General features: G+C 38.0%; 1 non-coding gene across 1 annotated transcript; it reads left to right on the forward strand.

The window, feature by feature from the left end:
* The first annotated feature begins 8,186 nt into the window (after nt 1-8,186).
* On the forward strand, nt 8,187-8,293 carry LOC128284542 (small nucleolar RNA R71). The gene has a single exon (XR_008274966.1). It is a non-coding gene; the product is annotated as a small nucleolar RNA R71 (small nucleolar RNA).
* Nucleotides 8,294-19,304: the final 11,011 nt, after the last annotated feature.

Raw genomic sequence — 19,304 nt, forward strand, 5'->3', positions numbered from 1 at the left:
ATATCAAAATAAGAATTAAGAACACATAGTTAAGAACAAGTTAAATATTTATCATACAATTCAGAAAATAATAACAAGATTCATCGTAGGTTTCATTCCCTTTAGGTATTTAGGAGAATTAGTTCATAACTAAAAAGGAAAACATCTCAAAAGAATAACGAATACAAAACATAAAGAAAACCCAAAACTCCTGAGGGAAGTTGAGGGGAGATCTTCAGTCTTGATGGTGACTCCGGCTTCTGAGATGGATCAATCGGCTTCTTTCGAGTAATTCCTTCCTTCCTCTTCGTGCCTCTCCTATTCTCCTCTTCTAGGGTGTATTTATAGGCTTTAGAATGCCTAGAAGCCCTCAAAATTCGCATTTTTCGATTTGGACTCAACTTGGGCTCGATAGGGACACGCCCGTGTGAGTCATGCTTCTAATCTGCCAAATTGACACGGCCGTGTGGTCTACCCGTGTGAGGACGTCTAGGTCGTGTTGAATTTGTACTTTGGCCCATTTTTCTCTGTTTTTGGCCCGTTTCTCGTTCCTTTCGCTCTCCTATGCTCTCCTAAGTATAAAACATGAAATTAAGGCATTAAGAGCATTGAATTCACCAATTCTAAGGAAAAATTATCCATAAAATGTGTTAAGCATGGGGTAAAAATATGTATAAATTACAGTTGATCAAATACCCCCACACTTAAGCATTTTCTTGTCATCAAGTAAAATTCTCAACTCACAATCAAATTAAATTCTTCTCAACTTATAATCTCTATCGAAAATATCTTAAAATAATCCATAGGTAATCATACATTGAGAATTCAACTAAAAGAACATAACAGTTTCAAACATTCTAAGTTGAGCATTTAATCCTGAAAACATAGGTGTCTCCCCTCATCTAAGTAATTACCTTTGATTCAAAATATCACAGCGTTTCACATCCTCACTAAAGATTCACTCAAATCGCTCGAGGTGTTTAAGGACAATAAATGAAGCACTCAATAGTCATTACCATAGGCTTGCATGAAAATCAAATCTCCACCACTATAAATTGAGATGAAACATCAATCAAAAGGTCTTTAGAGGGTTGTAACGGGGCTTTGGTTAGAGGGTGTGGTCACAAGCTGAAAGAAAAAGTTAGAATCGAGATTGAATTGAAAATTACCTGACTAGAAAAAAATATTTAATCATCACTTGCGTACAACGAAGCTTTTTCTCAGAATATGGCATTTAACTACTTTAGCTCACAAGATTGCTACTACTAATATGTATACATGTTTTTTTTAAGAACAAATTAAATAACATAGACTAACTACTAAGAAAAATACATAGCTAAGCAATTTATTCAACTTAAATCTCGACAAAAATAGGGATAAAAAATAATTGAGGGGATTTCAACAAAAATGGGTTAAGGGTTAATATTAAGGATAATACAAGAAATGGCTTGTTAGGCTCAAGGGGGTTCACTAAGGGTTAATCGTGGAGGTAGGCTTTTCATGGCATGAGTGGGTTAATCCTAAGTGTCTCTATCATTTTGACATATCAAATCAAATGGTGTGGTCTTGACATGCATAATCAAGTAAGTTTTGGAATAACAGTTCAATATTGACATATTCAAAGCAATAATAAAAGTGAGCATGAAAGAATTAATAGATGCTCAAAAGGCTCAAAAATCTCACAAAAAGTATGGCTTTTTAATGTTTAAAACTTGTGAATTCCAACTCAAAATAATACCTAAACCTTGGAGAAACAACCTAAAGTTTTAAATTCTTAAAAATCAACTTATCATGCTTGATTCTCTAACGTCTTTAAGTTTAAACAATCAATGCATAAATGTGTATGTTTTAATTCAAGATATATCAATCAAAATCATAAATCAATCAAAATTTATCCTAAATATGATATGAGAGCTTTTCAAGAGAACAAGGCAGTCATTCAGGGATTTTTTTGATAATGAAATGAATACCCCCCACACTTAATATGTAGATTGTCCTCAATGTACAAAGATAGATATACTGAAAAGAATATAAAAATAAGATAGGAAGAGAAGTGAAACTTCCTGAATTAAGAATGGATGATATTCCTAGATTGGTGAGATTGAGTATTGGAAATAAAGCTGGAGGGCAAGCATGATTCTGAATGATAAAAGGAGAATTGAGGGAATAATCTGATAGTAGTCATAAAGATAAGCCGTGTTTAAAAAACAAATGAATATTTAAAACTTAATAAAAGAAAAATAAAATAAGAGAAATAATCTAATTTTTCAAGTGGCACGACCGGTTCACACGCCAGTGTGGCTCGTGTCTCGTCCGTGTTCGTCGCGAACTGAGATGTCGTCACATGGCCTTATGGCACGCCCGTGTGTCTAGGCTGTGTGGCTACATAATCGTGCCACACGACCGTGTGTGATGTGGTTCGCTTCTCCCACAGTCGTGTACCTCTACGCACACCAGTGTTATTTTGACCGTGTCGTCCACGGGTGCTAGACACGGGCGTGTCGCACGCCCGTGTTCATTTGGCAGATTTGCCCACGGCCAGGTCGCATGGCTGTGGCCACTTATTGCATCCTGTGTTGGGAAAGATAACTTTTACCCTATTTTCACACGACCGTGTTACCGTCCATGGTTGTCACATGGCCTGAAGCACGGCCGTGTGATCAGTCGTGTGGAGTTGAGAACCTGTGCTCAAAGACTCTGTTAGTGCCCTAGATGTTTAAAAATTAAAATTTAAATAACTTAAAACTGTTAGTACTCGGGTTGCCTCCTGAGAAGCACTTATTTATAGTCTAAGCTTGACTGTTACTGTAACACCCCGTACCCGAGACCGTCGCCGGAGTCAGACACGAGGGGTTCGCAGACTTAAATCACTTATTTGCAGAGTCCATTTTAAATTTTTCCAGGCAGTTGGCTAACTGCGTCACTGTCACCTTAAAAATCATATCTTGAGTTCCAAAACTCAAAAATCAGTTTTGTAATTTTTCCCTGAAACTAGACTCATATATCCATTTACAGATTTTTTTCTAGAATTTTTGGTCAGGCCAATTAGTACAGTTTATTAGTTAAAGTCTCCCCTGTTACAGGGTTCGACTACACTGACCTTCTTGCATTGAGACTTAGATAACTCCTTGTACAGGGATTCAATACTTATGCCATTTGTTTCTAATGAAACTAGACTAAAAAATGAATCTATACATATATGGTATGACTTCTAATTGTCTCTGGTTAATTTATAGAGAATTTCAAAAGTCAGATCAGGGGATCCAGAAACCGTTCTCGCCCTGTCTCACAAAAACTTTAACATCTCATAATATACTGTTCATATGAACTTTTCATTACTTTCCTATGAAAATAGATTCATCAAGGTTCGATTACATAATTTATTCACTATTTAATTCCATTTCTACTATTTTTAGTGATTTTTCACATCCATATCACTGCTGCTGCCAGCATCTATTTTTAAGGTAAACTTTACCTATTTCATGATCCTCCATGGATCAACTAGAGTTTGTCATACATATACCAAAAGTGATCCTGAATGACCATTCCCATGGCTAACCGTTACCAACATTTCCATACCTCTCGACGAACAACATACAAAACGATTATAATGCTATGATCAAAGTATATTTAAGCCATTTTCGCATGGCTATCCAAATTTACACAAAACCGAAGGGTACATGACCAATAACAAAAAGGGTAGTCCTATACATGCTATTTCAAAGTTCAACCAAAAGTATACCGAAAGGGGCTTTGATAGTGTGGGCGAATTCGACTTCAAAATTCCCGAGTCCGATAGCTGACGAACCAAAATCTATAAAACAAAGGATTAAAGAAACGGAGTAAGCATTAAATGCTTAGTAAGTCTTGAGCAAAGAATTTAAGCACAACTGAAGTATAGCATTCATATAACTAAACGGATAATCCCATATATACATATTCTCAAATCATTCCTACTTCACATTCCAACCCCTATATTCATACATAAGGGATTATCTTAGCCAAATATCGGAAGCTCATTACTCGACTAAGCGAATATTATTCGAAGGGAATCAACTATTCCAATGCACATACGAAACATACCTCATTGTTGGGATTTTACAAGCGTATTAACTGAAATTTTTACAGCAAGATTGCTCATTCCCGAATCACATACCTTCAGAATTTAACCGGATATAGCTACTCGCTCAAATGCCTTCGGGACATAGCCCGATTATAGTAACTCGCACAAATGCCTTCGGGACTTAACCCGAATTTAGTAACTCGCACCAATGCCTTTGGGCTTAGCCCGGAATTAGTAACTCGCACAAATGCCTTCGGATCTTAGTCCGGATATAGTCACTTAGCACAAAAGCCTTGGGACTTAGCCGGATATCATTCAATAACCAAGCACATATATCAATAAATCATGACACATCCGTATTTCATTTTCATTACCAAAGCTCAAACACAAGACACTTATCACACTTGCAATTTCGCTCAATAGCCACATACAAAGAGCATGATTTTGATTTGCTTAAAACATGATCTAATCAAATCATAATCTAAGTTCTATTACTCAAAACTTACCTCGGATGTCGTCGAGCGATTTCGATGGCTATTCGCCCACTTTTTCCTTCCCTTTATCGGATCTAGTTCCCCTTTGCTCTTGAGCTTAATTTAACAAATAAATTGATTTAATCATTTGAGCATCGAAAAGAGGAACTCAAGGTACTTAGCCCATATATATTCATTAGACATTAAAGTCACATACATATGAAATCATGAATCAACTCGACATATTATCCCACACTTCCTTTTAGCCGATTGTCTAAGCCAAGATAAAAGCACCGATATGCTTGCCTCTAACCGAATACATGCAACGCCAATCCATCTCATGTGGCCGAATATGCATGTCTACGTTGAGGCCAATTATATACTTAGTACCACATATAAATGACATACATTTTACTAACTAATGCATTACATATTATAACTCAATACGCATCCATCATTTACTCCATAACTAAAACACCACCATATATAAACATATACCTTGAGATGATATATATATATGTCATACCAATACATCATGTGCAAATATATATATATATATATATATATATATATGCAAGAGCCGAATCACAAGGCTGATTATAACCATCTCATATATTTTCATCCCATACCCGAATGCACAAGTACATTATAATAGCTTCCAACTTAATTCATCATAAATTTTCTTTTTTTTTTCATGGCGAATGCTCCTTCTACACCATTTACCTTCACAAAGCATGAATTTCATCATCCAACTTACAAGCTTACAATCTCATGAAGTTTAACCTCATAGTATCTATCAAACTCTCACTCATTAGCTTCTATCATAAACCTCCAACAACACCAAATAAACATATACTTCGTGGGTCTATGGTAGAACCAAGAAAGGAACTCATAGATATCAAGATGTAAGCAAACTACCTTTATTCATCTAATTTTAGCATGAAACACAACCATCACCCTTATTAATCTTTTATAGCGAAAACCATACTCACCCCAAAATCAAAATTTCAACATGGTTTACAAAAATCACTTGATATCTCACTCAATATCAACTAAAATTTCAAGAGCTAGTACAAACTTCCTTACCTTAATAGTGACCTAAGATGACCGATTGCTTCACTCCTTCTTCTTCCTTTCAATTCGCCAAGAAGAACCAAAGAACACAACTTGTTTTTCTTTCTTCCTTAGAACATTCGGCCAAGAGAAATGAGAAAAAGATGGACACTTTTTTTTTGTTTTCTTTCTTACATTCACGGCAATGGGGAGGGGGAGAAACAATCACACACATTCTTTCCTTTTTCCATTTCTTTATTACCCATACTCCTTATTTTATTGTTCCTAACATACATCACTAACATAACATGTTTGTGACATGTTTCCACTCATAGCATGGCCGGCTACTAGCTCAAATATTGGGCAATTTGACATGCAAACCCACCATTTCTATAACATGCATTAATAAGCCACTTTACATTTGCCTAGCACATTTCTAAATTTTCTCACATAAGTCCTATTTACTAAAATTCACTTACAATTAACAAAATTCAAACATGAAATTTTCACACATGCATAAGTACATATAATGAGCATCAACTAGGACGGTTAATTATTTTTTTATGACTCGGTTTAGTGGTCCCGAAACCACTTTCCGACTAGGGTCAATTTAGGGCTGTCACAGTTACCTTATTGGTTTATTCAGGGCGATTTTTTGGAGTCGTAGCTCCTCTCCATCATCTTTAAAATTCTCACCATTATAAAGTTTGAGTTGATGTCCATTTACTTTGAAAGTGCCTTGTGATGGGTGACTTACCTCTATCGTGCCATATGGGAAAATGCTAAGTACCGTAAGAGGGATGCCTTCATTTGGTTTGGTAGTGACAATGTGAGGATCTGCATCATCTAATAAAACTTTATCTTCAACCTTAAGTTGATTTGGAAAGGGATTGAGCTCGTTCTGGCGTACTGTCAGTTTATCGAGTGTTCTCGGTTTATACGTCTGTTATTCATCTAGCTCCTCGATTTGTAGCCTTCGTTCTTCATGAATAGGTCCTCTACCATTGCTTGAGAATGGCTCATGTACTTCCTTCAGACTCATTTCCTGCAAAGTAGGTTGCACCATATTGTCAGTTTTAGTAGAATGGGTTAAACGATCACCTTCAATTTCTGATGTGTTGCTAGAATTGCGAGCTTGAAGAGTGATTGTTTCGTCTCCCACACGGAGTGTGAGTTCACCTGTGCCAACATCAATAATCATTTTAGCAGTTGCTAAAAAGGGCCTTCCTAAAATCAAAGGATTGTTGTTATCTTCCTCTATGTCTAAAACAATGAAGTCAACAGGAAATATAAATTTATCGATTTTAACTAGTACATCTTCAATAATACCCCTAGGAAATCTTATAGTTTTATCTGCTAATTGAATGCTCATCCTAGTCTGTTTGGGTTTCCCGAGACCTTATTGTTTGAACATTTTGTAGGCCATGACGTTTATACTGGCCCTTATATCAGCTAATGCATTATTAACATCCAAACTGCCAATTAAGCAAGGAATTGTAAAACTCCCTGGATCTTTTAATTTGTTCGGTAGCTTATTTTGCAGAATAGCTGAGCAAACTGTGTTTAGCTCCACATGCGACACCTCGTCCAACTTCCACTTATTTGCTAAAAGCTCCTTTAAAAATTTCATTGCGTTTGGCATCTGTGATAGAACTTCAATAAACGGTAAGTTAATGTGTAATTTTTTTAAGAGTTTAAGGAATTTACCAAATTGTTCATCTGAGCGGTCTTTCCTTGTCGCGCTGGGGTATGGCACACGAGGTTTATATTCGACATTCACTGATTTGTTTTTATTATGACTTACCTCACCTTGACCTCTGCTTACCACAGTTTCTTGCCTCGGTTCTGGCTCAGGTTCAACGAATCCTTCTTCATCTTGAACATTAATCGAGTTGAGCTGTTCCCTTGGGTTAGGTTCAGTATTACTTGGCAAGCTACCTTGTGATCATTCGGAGATTAGTTTAGAAAGCTGGCCTATTTGAGTTTTGAGCCCTTAGATTAACGCTTGTTGATTTTTATGTGCTGTCTCGGTGTTCTGGAAACGAGTTTCTGACACCGATATAAACTTTGAGAGCATCTCTTCAAGGTTCGACTTCTTTTCCTATTGGTAGGGTGGTTGTTTGTAGCCTGGAGGTGGTCTCTGATTTCCTTCGCCTCCCCATGAGAAATTTAGGTGGTTCCTCCAACCTGCATTGTAAGTGTTACTATATGGCTTATTTTGGGATCTAGAGTTATTATTACGCATATATTGAACTTGTCTCTCCTCGATGCTAGGGTTGAAGGGTTGATACTTTGTGCATGCTGCTCCTCTATTCGTCTCGTACCTCATTACTGGATGTACCTAAGTAGAACCAAGTAAACCATCAATCTTTTTATTTAGAAGTTCTACCTGGTTTGACAGCATAGTAACCAAATCAACGTTATAAACGCCTATTATTTTAGTTGGCTTAGTTCTCATGACTTGCCACTAATAGTTATTTAGTGACATCTCTTCAATAAACTCATAAGCATTTTCAGGTGTTTTATTATTGATGGTTCTACCAACAGCTACGTCAACCATTTGTCGAGTCGAAGGATTCAGGCCATTATGGAATGTTTGAACTTGAAGCCAAAGCGATAACCCATGGTAAGGGCACCTTCTCAGTAAGTCCTTGTATCTCTCCCATGCATCGTAAAGAGTTTTTAAGCCCATCTGCACAAACGAAGAGATATCATTACGTAATTTGGCCGTTTTAGCCGACATAAAATATTTTAATAGAAATTTTTCAGTCATTTGTTCCCAAGTAGTGATTGACCCTCGTGGTAATGAGTTCAACCACTGTTTAGCTTTGTTTCTCAATGAAAAAGGGAATAACCGAAGATGAATGGCATCATTAGAAACGCCATTAATTTTAAATGTATCGCAGAATTTTAGGAAATTTGCCAAGTGAGTGTTCAGATCCTCATCCTGCAAACCATCAAACTGAACAAATTGTTGTATCATTTGAATAGTGTTAGGTTTTAGTTCAAAAGTATTTGCAGCTACAACAAGTCTAACTATGCTCGATTCAATTCCTGTTAAAGAAGGTTTAGCATAATCATACATAGTGTGTAGAGCAAGATTTTGATTAACTGCAATTACAAGAGGTAGCTGATTGTCTTAGTTTTCAGCCATCTCTTCAGTTGGGGGGTTGAGCATCGTCCTCTTGTTCGTTCTCTGTGTATCTTAAGCTTCGCCTTATTTCTCTTTGGTTTTTGCAAACTGTGCGATCGATTTCTTCGTCAAAAAGTAGTGGTCCTGACGGGTATTCTTCTAGTCATAAACTATAAAAACCTACTAAGAGAAAGAAAAGGTAAATTAATTAATAATAATAATAAATAAATTAAATTAAATTGCAAGAAACATAAATGGCTAAAGTAATAAAAATTGAGCGTTCCTAATATCTTAGTTCCCCGACAACGGTGCTAAAAACTTGATCGCATTTTTCGTGATAGGTAAGTTTTAAATATTTATAATTAATCATTCTTGAAACTAACTATTACCACGATGTAGGCAAGTGTACCTATCGAACAGTAGTATAGTTTTAGCAAGACCAGATTGTCGAACCTAAAGGAACTAAAAGTACTAGTAATGACTGTCATTTTATTATCTAGCCTAAGAATAATGGGGTTTTTGTTTTAACTAACTAATTATCTAAACTAAGAATTCACAGAAAATGGAATTGGAGGATTGCTTTCGGAAAACGATTGAATTAAAACAATACCTAAGGAAATATCCACCTAGACTGTACTTGTTATTCTAGCTTCGAATCGGACGATATATTCATTTAACTTGTTCTGTGGAGATCCCTAAGTTATGTTATTATCCCTATTCAACTCTAATAACGTCTAATCCCTAGATTGAATAATTGAGACTTTTCTCTAATTAACACCCTAGGGTTGCATTAACTCGATCTATGAATCCCCTTATTAGGTTTCACCCTAATCCGGCAAAATCTTGTCACCCTATGTCTAGGCGCACAAACAACTCCGCTTAATTATGACACATGTAGTCTTAGACAGGGTCTATTCCTCCTTTGAATAAGAGCTTATCTTGAATCAGCATCCTGGGATATCAAAACAAGAATTAAGAACATATAATTAAGAACAAGTTAAATATTTATCATACAATTCAGAAAATAATAACAAGATTCATCTTAGGTTTTATTCCCCTTAGATATTTAGGGGATTTAGTTCATAACTAAAAAGGAAAACATCTCAAAAGAATAACGAATACAAAACATAAAGAAAACCCAAAACTCCTGAGGGAAGTTGAGGGGAGATCTTCAATCTTGATGGTGACTCCAGCTTCTGAGATAGATCAACCAGCTTCCTTCGAGTAATTCCTTCCTTCCTCTCTGTGCCTCTCCTATTCTCCTCTTCTAGGGTGTATTTATAGGCTTTAGAATTCCTAGAAGCCCTCAAAATTGGCATTTTCCCATTTGGACTCAACTTGGGCTCAGCAGGGACATGCCCGTGTGAGTCGTGCTTCGAATCTGCCAAATTGACACGGCCGTGTGGTCTGCCCATGTGAGGAGGTCCAGGTCTTGAATTCATACTTTGGCCCAGTTTTCTCTGTTTTTGGCCCGTTTCTCATTCTTTTCGCTCTCCTATGCTCTCCTAAGTATAAAACATGAAATTAAGGCATTAGGAGCATTGAATTCACCAATTCTAAGGAAAAATCATCCATAAAATGTGTTAAGCATGGGGTAAAAATATCTATAAATTAGTTTATCAAATCACGATACCTCCAACAAACTTAAAGATTGGAGACCACCCTTTAGTGATATCACGATATCCACCATCCAAGAATACCCCTAAGTTCAAAAATGACCGGGGTATCGTGATATCCTTTTCTTGGGTATCATGATATCGATATCATGAAAAGGACAAAATTAGACAAGAAGGGTAGTTTTTGTCCACCCAATGCACCAATCACACAAGGCCCATGTAGGGGCAATTTTGACAACAAAAATGCATCGACAATCAGTTTAAAATAGCCAATTTTGGCAGAGGAGAGAGGAGACACACAATAGCTTAGTTTTAGTCTTAGTTTTTTATATGTTTTCTTTTAGTTTTTCGGGAACTTCTTCGGAGACACACAATAACTTTCTTCTTGTTCTTAATATTCTTGTAGTTAGTTAAGTTATTTATCATTGTAGCCTAGGTTTATTTGCACTTTCAGTCCCTGTACTTTGGTTGTAATGACATTTCTAGTTTTAGTTTGATGTATTTCAATTTTTTTTTACTTTAAATCTATTAAAGTTTGTTCCTTTTATGTTTATTACTTTATATTTTCTTGTTAAATGTTTTTCATTTCAAGTTCTTTAGTCTTTCTTGCATAAAAAGCTCTACTTTTATATTTTTCTTAAGTTTTTGTTTAATGGACTTTTTTCTTTTCATTGATATGGTTGTTAGTTGTATTTTTAGCATGAGTAGCTAAACCTTTAAGGGGGTTGGTTGATAGAGACGCGGTGAGTTGATATTTGGATGAAGGACCAAATCGTAATAAATTTGATTAACTTGAATGAACCAAAAAACTTAGTATTAACGCCTTTAAGGGAACATCGAGACCAGTGAGATCATGTGGTAACCTTGTTGTGCACCAATTCATTAGTCTCAAATTACATAGTGAGATTAGAGATAAACTAGACTAATTTGTCCAATTTTGTAAAATTGAGACTGAGAGATAAAATTGAGACCGAGAGATAAAATTGAGCCACTTAAGTAATTTAAGCGATTTAAGTCTCTTATTCGAAGATCGAGAAACCACATCAAAGTTAACTGACCACTGTTAGTCATTTATTGGCTGACTTCTTAGTCTTATGTTCTTTACGATTTGGTCCATAGAGTAGCATATTTAATTTCCTTTCAATATTTTCTTGTTATGATTTGTTGTACTATAAAACCGTACCAGTAGCCGCTTAGACTCTCAAGTGCAGGCTATTTATCACTCAATGCCATCTCATTTGGGTTCGACCCCTTGGAATACGACATATTCCATTGGAACAGTAAATATTATAATTGAAACTATACATTTGTAGTTAAAACTACTCTTTAAAATAGTTTTTCCAAAATCATTCGTTTTAACGCAAACGTGCATGGGCAGTCAAAGTCGTTGGCTCCATTTCCAAAGATGCAGGGCAAGATTGAGCTATTTTTAGTTGTACATATTTACATAGAGATAAGTAGCAAAAGTAGGATTTATATATGCAACTTTTATTTTATTTTTTTGTTTCATTTGCAATTCTAAATTAATTTACTCCATTCTCTTATGCTTATGGGAGGCATTGTATGACTCAGTCCGGAAATGGTGTCTTACCATTTGAGCTGGAGCCAGAATGTATTATCGCATACGTGAGGGAGGCGCAACATCCTAGAGATGTCAAATCTCCACAAAGAGGTTAGCCCATCGAAGATCCGTGAGTAGAGATTCAACCACAACCACACTGTAACGCCCCAATTTTTGGGAATTCTGTGAATGTTGGCAAAATTTCATGCTTTGATTTTGTCATTTGTGAGTGAAATTATGAAATAGGACCTATGTAAAAATGTTTGAAAATGCTATAGGCTAATTTGTAGTGGCCAAATAAATAGTAGTGCAAAATAGGAGGATTTGTATGTCAAACCTCCCATTTTACAAGAAGTGGCCGACCATCATGTTGTTGAAGACAATATGTGCACTTGATATCCATAATTTATGGTACAAATTGATAAAAAAAATTGATAATGGGTTAGGTAAATGTTCCATGATGGGCATGATAAGCATGATGGGCATTTTTTTTATTGACATTATGGCATAGGTATGGCACAAATAATATAGGTTATTTTGTGTCATAAAATGTTGGGTAATAAAATAACAAAAGGATGAAAAGAACAAAGTTTTGTCCATCTTTGTTCATCATAGCCGAAAGTTAGAGAAGAGAAAGGAGAGGAGAAAGCTCTTGAATATTCGGTCACTAAGAGGAGGAAAATTGAAGGTAAGTTCTTGGTACCTTGCTTCTATTTTGAGGTTCATGAGTTCTTCTTGATTCTACCTTAACTCTTGAAGCATATTTTGGTTTTTAGTTGTGTTGTGAGCACTTAGTCATGAATTAAAATGAAGGAAATGGTTGTTGTTTGATGTTCTTTTGATGAAAAATGGAAGATAGGTGAAGTTGAGCCAAACAAATGAGCATGCATGTGCCTTAGATGCTAAAGGGAAAAATCGGCTAACATGTTGTGCTTTAAAATGATGAAATGGAGATTATCCTTAAATAAAATCATAGATATGTGATGATTGATTGGTGATATACATGTTTAAATAACATGCATGCAAGGTATGTGTGAAAGAGTGATTTGGTAATAAATCTGCTTGGGACAGCAGCAGTAACGTGATTTTGGAAAATCACCATAAATTGTGGGAGGTGAATTAGAAGCTGAATAAATTATGTAATTAAAGCTTATTGAATCTAGTTTCAAATGAAATAAACAAGAACATATTTTGAATTCTTTACGATGATAAATTTGATTCGTAATGAAGAGTAGTCAGATTAGTCAAAGAGTGAAACATGGGAAACTTTGAGAAAACTCTGGTATTGATTGGCTAAACCAAAAATCCTAAAAATTTTATGGATAGAAGATATATGAGTCTATTTTTAGGGAAAATTAACGGCACTTGATTTGGAGTTTCGTAGCTCAGTTATAAATGATTTAGTGACTGTTTCTCGGAAGACAGCTTGCAGTGAAATTATGATTATGTGGTAAACACCGACAAAATTTGTCAATGAGTTGCTTATTGATTTCTTATAAGCTTACTCTGATCTGTAGATGTGGTTGGCCGAATATTGTAAGGGGTTAATATGTAGTTCGTATTTGAATAGTTAGATTAACGTGTTAGTAATCCAATTGTAGGCGGTTCATGTGTGGATCTCGTCAGCATATCGTCGCAAACAAGTGTGTAACTAACACCCTCTTATAGACTAGATCGGCACAAGCCGAAAAGCCGAAATACTGAAAAGCCGGTATTTTGAGATCTTACGAGTGTGTGAATGCTCATGAGATTAATAGTTTGATGTATATGATAAATTAAAGTGATAAGACTGCAGAGTGCGCGATTCTGTGTATTTCGATATTTTTGGACTTAATGGGCCAAAAACGGGATAATGGACCAACAGACCCAAATTGTTAAGAAAACACGGTAAGTGTTTTTGATCGTACGTAAATGACTATGTTATGTATGAAAACCTTAAGAATAGTTAAATTACTTGAATACCCCTATATATGCAAAATTACCATTATACCCCTAGGGTTACTTTTGACTGAAAAGCATGACGATCTGATTCTGTATGATGTATGCCATGGTTATATATTTGTTGCATGGGGACTTGGGTTATACTATGGAGGAAGCGTCCTGGTGGCTATGCCACAATTTATCTAATCTGGTGGCTCTTCTACATATATCTGTCCTAGTGGCTATGCCACAATTATCTGATCTGGTGGCTCTGCCACATATATCTGTTATGGTGGCTCTGCCACATATATCTGTTATGGTGGCTCTGCCACAATATCTGTATCTGGTGACTTTGTCACAATATCTGGCAGACTCGCTGCGATTTCTGTGGTGTGTAGCGGTTGGGTGGGTCGAGTAGTCTCCCCACATGGTGTAAGGCTGGTACGGGGGTGTTATGGATGAATCTGGGTTGGGTTTCTGCATAAATATGTAATATCTATTCTGTTCTGTTATGGGCCTATGGGCTTTATTCTCATTACATTGCTCGGCTAAGGCCAACTTATTCTATTTCGTGGTTTGAGTGATATAGGCTATGGTTGGGTTAATTTACACATGAGTTTCCCCAAACTCACCCCTTTTATTTTCATCCACGCAGGTAATCCCCAACCATAGTGGGCTTGGAGTTGTGAGGGAATTCGGAGTGGCCACCCGTTCTGAAAGTTTGATTTTCTTCTGGTGAACTGGACATACTTTTATTTACGTTTGAAGTTTTGGGTTTTTAAATGCAATAAGGCCGCTTAATTATTTTTGATGGTTTTAATATGTATTACTAAGATAGGTATTACTTATTTTAACTGTTGAAAATGGATAGCTTTAGGGTGCGTTTTCAAAAATAACAATTGATTTCAAAATAACACGACAACAAGCAAAGCTTCCGCAATGAAAGTATTTTCCAAAATTAATTACTTTTCCTAAAAATGACTTAATCAAATCGGTTTCCTAGAAATATCCATGATGTTAAGGTATGGCAATGGCGGTATACATGTCTAGGATTGGATCTGGAGGGAGCTTGGTACTTAAGCAGTCCGATAGACTCACCATATCTTTTTCGGTTTCCTACCTAGTGCATAGCTTCCATTCACTTTAACCTATAATGAAATTATCTTTTAAAACACTAAGTAAGTTTTTCTGGATCAACAATATAAAATGTTTTGAACGCTTCGATGTGGCATGTCGGATCCGGTCATAACGTCTGGGCCGGGTTTGGGATGTTACATTTAGTGGTATCAGAGCCTAGATTGCAACAACTCAGCTGTGGAATGGGTTTACAAAAACAAAGATTTTCGAAAGCGAATATTTTATAAAGAATGCGAAAAACTCGATTTTCAAAATTTAGATCTTTAGAAGGTGGCATTCCGAATCTCCGGCTCAAGTCTGTAAGTATTCTGAATTTTTCTGAATATTTTTCCTAAATTATCTGTCTGTACTGAAACCCTACTAGGACACTCTAGATAGGATGATACTGAAACCATAGGAAAATCTGATAAGAGATTGAAACTGTAGCTAGACTTCGATTCTGCGAAAACAAACTTTGAATTACTGTCTGATTCATAAAACATCTATAATAATCACTGGAATACTAAGTTAATGCATAAAATTCATAAACAGATAATACGATATGAGTACAAGAGCTACTTGTGGAAGAGGCCGTAGAGGTGGCCGAGGAAGGGCTCGAGCGGTATCTTCGTCTTCGGGACATATGCCGACAGAAGATGCACCGGTACCATCAGCAACGGAAGTGGAGTCTCATGATCGTGGTGTCGGAGATGACGCTCTGTCGCAGGCAATGCTTCGTGTTCTAGAAAGGGTTGCCGGGACAAGTTCGGGCAATGAAATTCGAGGATTAATTTCTGAACGACTCCGGGCCAACGGAGCGGAGATCTTTAAGGGTGTGTCTGGTATCGCCTCAAATGTGGCAGAATATTGGTTGGAGGCCACAGAACGAATTATGGATGACTTGGATTACTCTGTGGAGCAGAAGCTGAAGGGAGCCGTATCGTTGCTACGGGACGAGGCTTACCAGTGGTGGCTCACTGTGAGAGAAGGAAACCCAGCTGATAAGGTAACTTGGGAACTGTTTAAGACGGCCTTTAAAGGGAAGTATGTTGGAGCAAGTTATGTGGATGCCCGCAGGAAGGAATTCCTGAATCTAGTGCAAGAAGGTAAAACAGTTGCCTAGTACGAGGCCGAGTTTCTGAGGTTGAGCCGATATACCGTGGGCATAGTTGCTACGGAGTATGAGCGAAGTTTGCGATTCGAGGATGGTCTTAGAGATGACCTCAGGGTGTTAATCGCTCCGTAGAGGGAGCGAGACTTTGCGGTCTTGGTGAAGAAGGCAAGGATCGTTGAGGAGGTTAAGCGTGCTGAAAAGCGAAATCGGGAGAAGGATCGGAACTGTTTCCGAAGGGATTCAGGACCCTCGGGTGGTGCAAATAGGATTATTAAGAGAGCAAGAATGGAGGAACCAGTTCGAGTAGTGCCGATGGATATGGTCAGACCATCAATCTTTGGAGACTGTGGTAAGGTACATTTGGGCGAGTGTAGGAAACGCTCTGGTGCTTGTTTCCGATGTGGATCTATGGAGCATAGAGTACGGGACCGCCTCGAAAGCTAATCGTGTTCAAGTTGTTTGATGAGAGGATTGCTCAACTCAGAAGGGGTAGACCCCAACCACCGAGAGGACGTGGACAAGGTAGGGGTGGAAATGGAAACGGTCGAGGTCGGGGCACTGGCGGGGTGTCGGAAGTCTTTGAAGCTTCAGTAGCTGACTTTGGCGTGTCAGACTCATCATCGAGAGGGCGACGGCCTTTTGACGTCATAACTGGTACATTCTTGGTTTCTGGCATGCCATATACTGCTTTGGTGGATAATGGATCTACTTATTCCTATGTTGCATGTACCATATCTGGGTTGTTGGGTGTGCACTCTGAGAAGATGGTGAGTGGGGTATCTGTACTAAGTCCTTTGTGTCACTCGATTAGGGTAGACAAACTGTATAGGGATGTACCCTTAGAAACTCAAGTAAGATTTTCCCTGGAGATCTGATGGAGTTACCGTTCGGAGAGTTTGATCTCATTTTGGGAATGGACTGGCTTGTTAAGCATAAAGCGACTCTAGATTGTGCTGCTAAACGAATGATGTTAAGGACCACAAAGGATGAGTTATGGTGATAGGTAAGCGAAGGGATTATTTGTCCAATGTGGTGTCGGCATTAAGAGTCGAAAAGTAGATTCGGAAAGGTTGTGAGGTCTATTTGGCATTTGTAAGTCAGTTAGAAGAGGAGGGATGGTCAGTGGATAAGGTTAGGACTGTAAAATAGTTCCAAGATATTTTTCTGGAGGAGCTTCCAGGATTGCCTCCGAATCGAGAAGTGGAGTTTAGAATCGACTTATTGCCTGGAATAGCACCAGTGTCTATCGCACCGTATAGAATGGCACCGAAGGAGTTGGTGGAGCTAAAGGCACAAATTCAAGAGTTGTTGGATGGGGGCTTCATTAGGCCAAGCGTGTCTCCATGGGGAGCACCGGTGCTATTCGTGAAGAAGAAGGATGGTACAATACAGATGTGCATTTATGGAAGCTAATGAATCGAGTGTTCCAACAATTCTTGGATCGATTCGTAGTCGTCTTCATTGATGATATCCTGGCATATTCTGAAACTGAAGCGAAACATGATGAGCATCTCCGTAAAGTGCTGTGAGTGTTAAGGGAGAAGGAACTCTTCGCGAAGTTTAGCAAGTGTGAATTTTGGTTGAGGGAGGTAACCTTCTTAGGACATGTGGTCTTTGTTGAAGGGATTAAGGTGGACCCTCGAAAGATTGAAGCAATTTTGGAGTGGAAGCCACCTAGGACGGTGTTGGAAATTCGAAGTTTCCTAGGGTTGGCAGGATACTACAGAAGGTTTGTGGAAGGTTTTTCTGTGATGGCAGCACCTTTGACAAAACTCATAAGGAAAGGAGTACCGTTTGTATGGACTGAGAAGCAGCAGGAAGCTTTTGAGAAGTTGAAGAAAGTTCTGACTGAAGCACCTGTATTGATTCAGCCAGAGTCTAGAAAGGATTTTACTGTGTACAGTGATGCATCACACGTGGGTTTGGGCTACGTGTTAATGCAGGAGGGTAAGGTGGTTGCATATGCATCACGACAGCTTAAACCTCACGAAGGGAACTATCCTACTCATGATTTGGAGTTGGCGACAGTGATATTTGCACTTATGATTTGGAGACATTACTTGTACGGAGAGAGGTGTATTATATACACAGACCACAAGAGTCTTAAGTATTTGTTGACTAAGAAGGAGCTGAACCTTAGGCAAAGGAGATGGATTGAGTTGCTTAAGGATTATGACTGTTCAATCGAGTATCACCCAGGAAAGGCTAATGTGGTAGCTGATGCTTTAAGTCGTAGAACCGTATCTGATCTGAGAGTAATGTTTGCCCATTTGAGTCTGTATGATGATGGCAGTTTGTTGGCTGAATTGCAAGTAAGGCCAACCTGGTTGGGCCAGATTAAGGAAAAGCAGTTGGAAGATGAGTCTTTAGTTGCTCGTTTTCAACAAGTTAAGGAAGGGGAAACTTCTGAGTTCGGTTTAAATGGTGATGGAGTTCTGTGTTTCCGAGGAAGAATTTGTGTTCCGAGGGACTCTGATTTAAGGAAGACAATATTGAAGGAAGCTCATGGGGGACTATATGCCATGCATCTTGGAGGGAATAAGTTGTATCACGACTTGCGAGAATTGTACTGGTGGTCTGGACTTAAGCGAGAAGTAACGGAGTTTGTAGGAAAATGTCTGACATGCCAACAAGTAAAAGCTGAACATCAATTACCTTTTGAATTTATTACGGTGGGTGAAGATACCACTTTGGAAGTGGGAGAGGGTAACCATGGACTTTGTGAGTGGGTTGCCTTTGACACCATCAAAGAAAGACTTCGGTGTGGGTGATTGTGGATAGGTTGACCAAATAGCCCATTTCATACCATGCGTCTTCGACTTTTCGCTTCAAAAGTTAGCCAAGCTGTATGTGGCGGAGATTGTACGACTTCATGGAGTCCCAATTTCGATTGTCTCTGACCGGGATCCCAGATTCACATCTCGATTTTGGCAAAAGTTGCATGAGGCGTTGGGGACGCGATTGAACTTTAGTACGACTTTCCATCCCTAAATTGATGGTCAGTCAGAGAGGGTTATTCAGATTCTGGAGGACATGTTGAGGGGATGCGTGATTGACTTTCGAGGTAGTTGGGAGGATTACTTGCCGTTGGCGAATTTGCGTACAATAACAGCTTACCGGTAGTATTCGAATGGCACCGTATGAAGCAATCAGATGGACAAAGGTGTCGTACACCTAGTTGTTGGACTGAACTAGGAGAGCGACAAATTCTTGGACCAAAGTTGGTAGCTGATACTGAGGATAAGGTCAGAATAATTAGGGACCAGTTAAAAGAAG

The sequence above is a fragment of the Gossypium arboreum genome, chromosome 11 (genome assembly GCF_025698485.1).
Source record: "Gossypium arboreum isolate Shixiya-1 chromosome 11, ASM2569848v2, whole genome shotgun sequence".
In the NCBI taxonomy this organism is placed as follows: Eukaryota; Viridiplantae; Streptophyta; class Magnoliopsida; order Malvales; family Malvaceae; genus Gossypium; species Gossypium arboreum.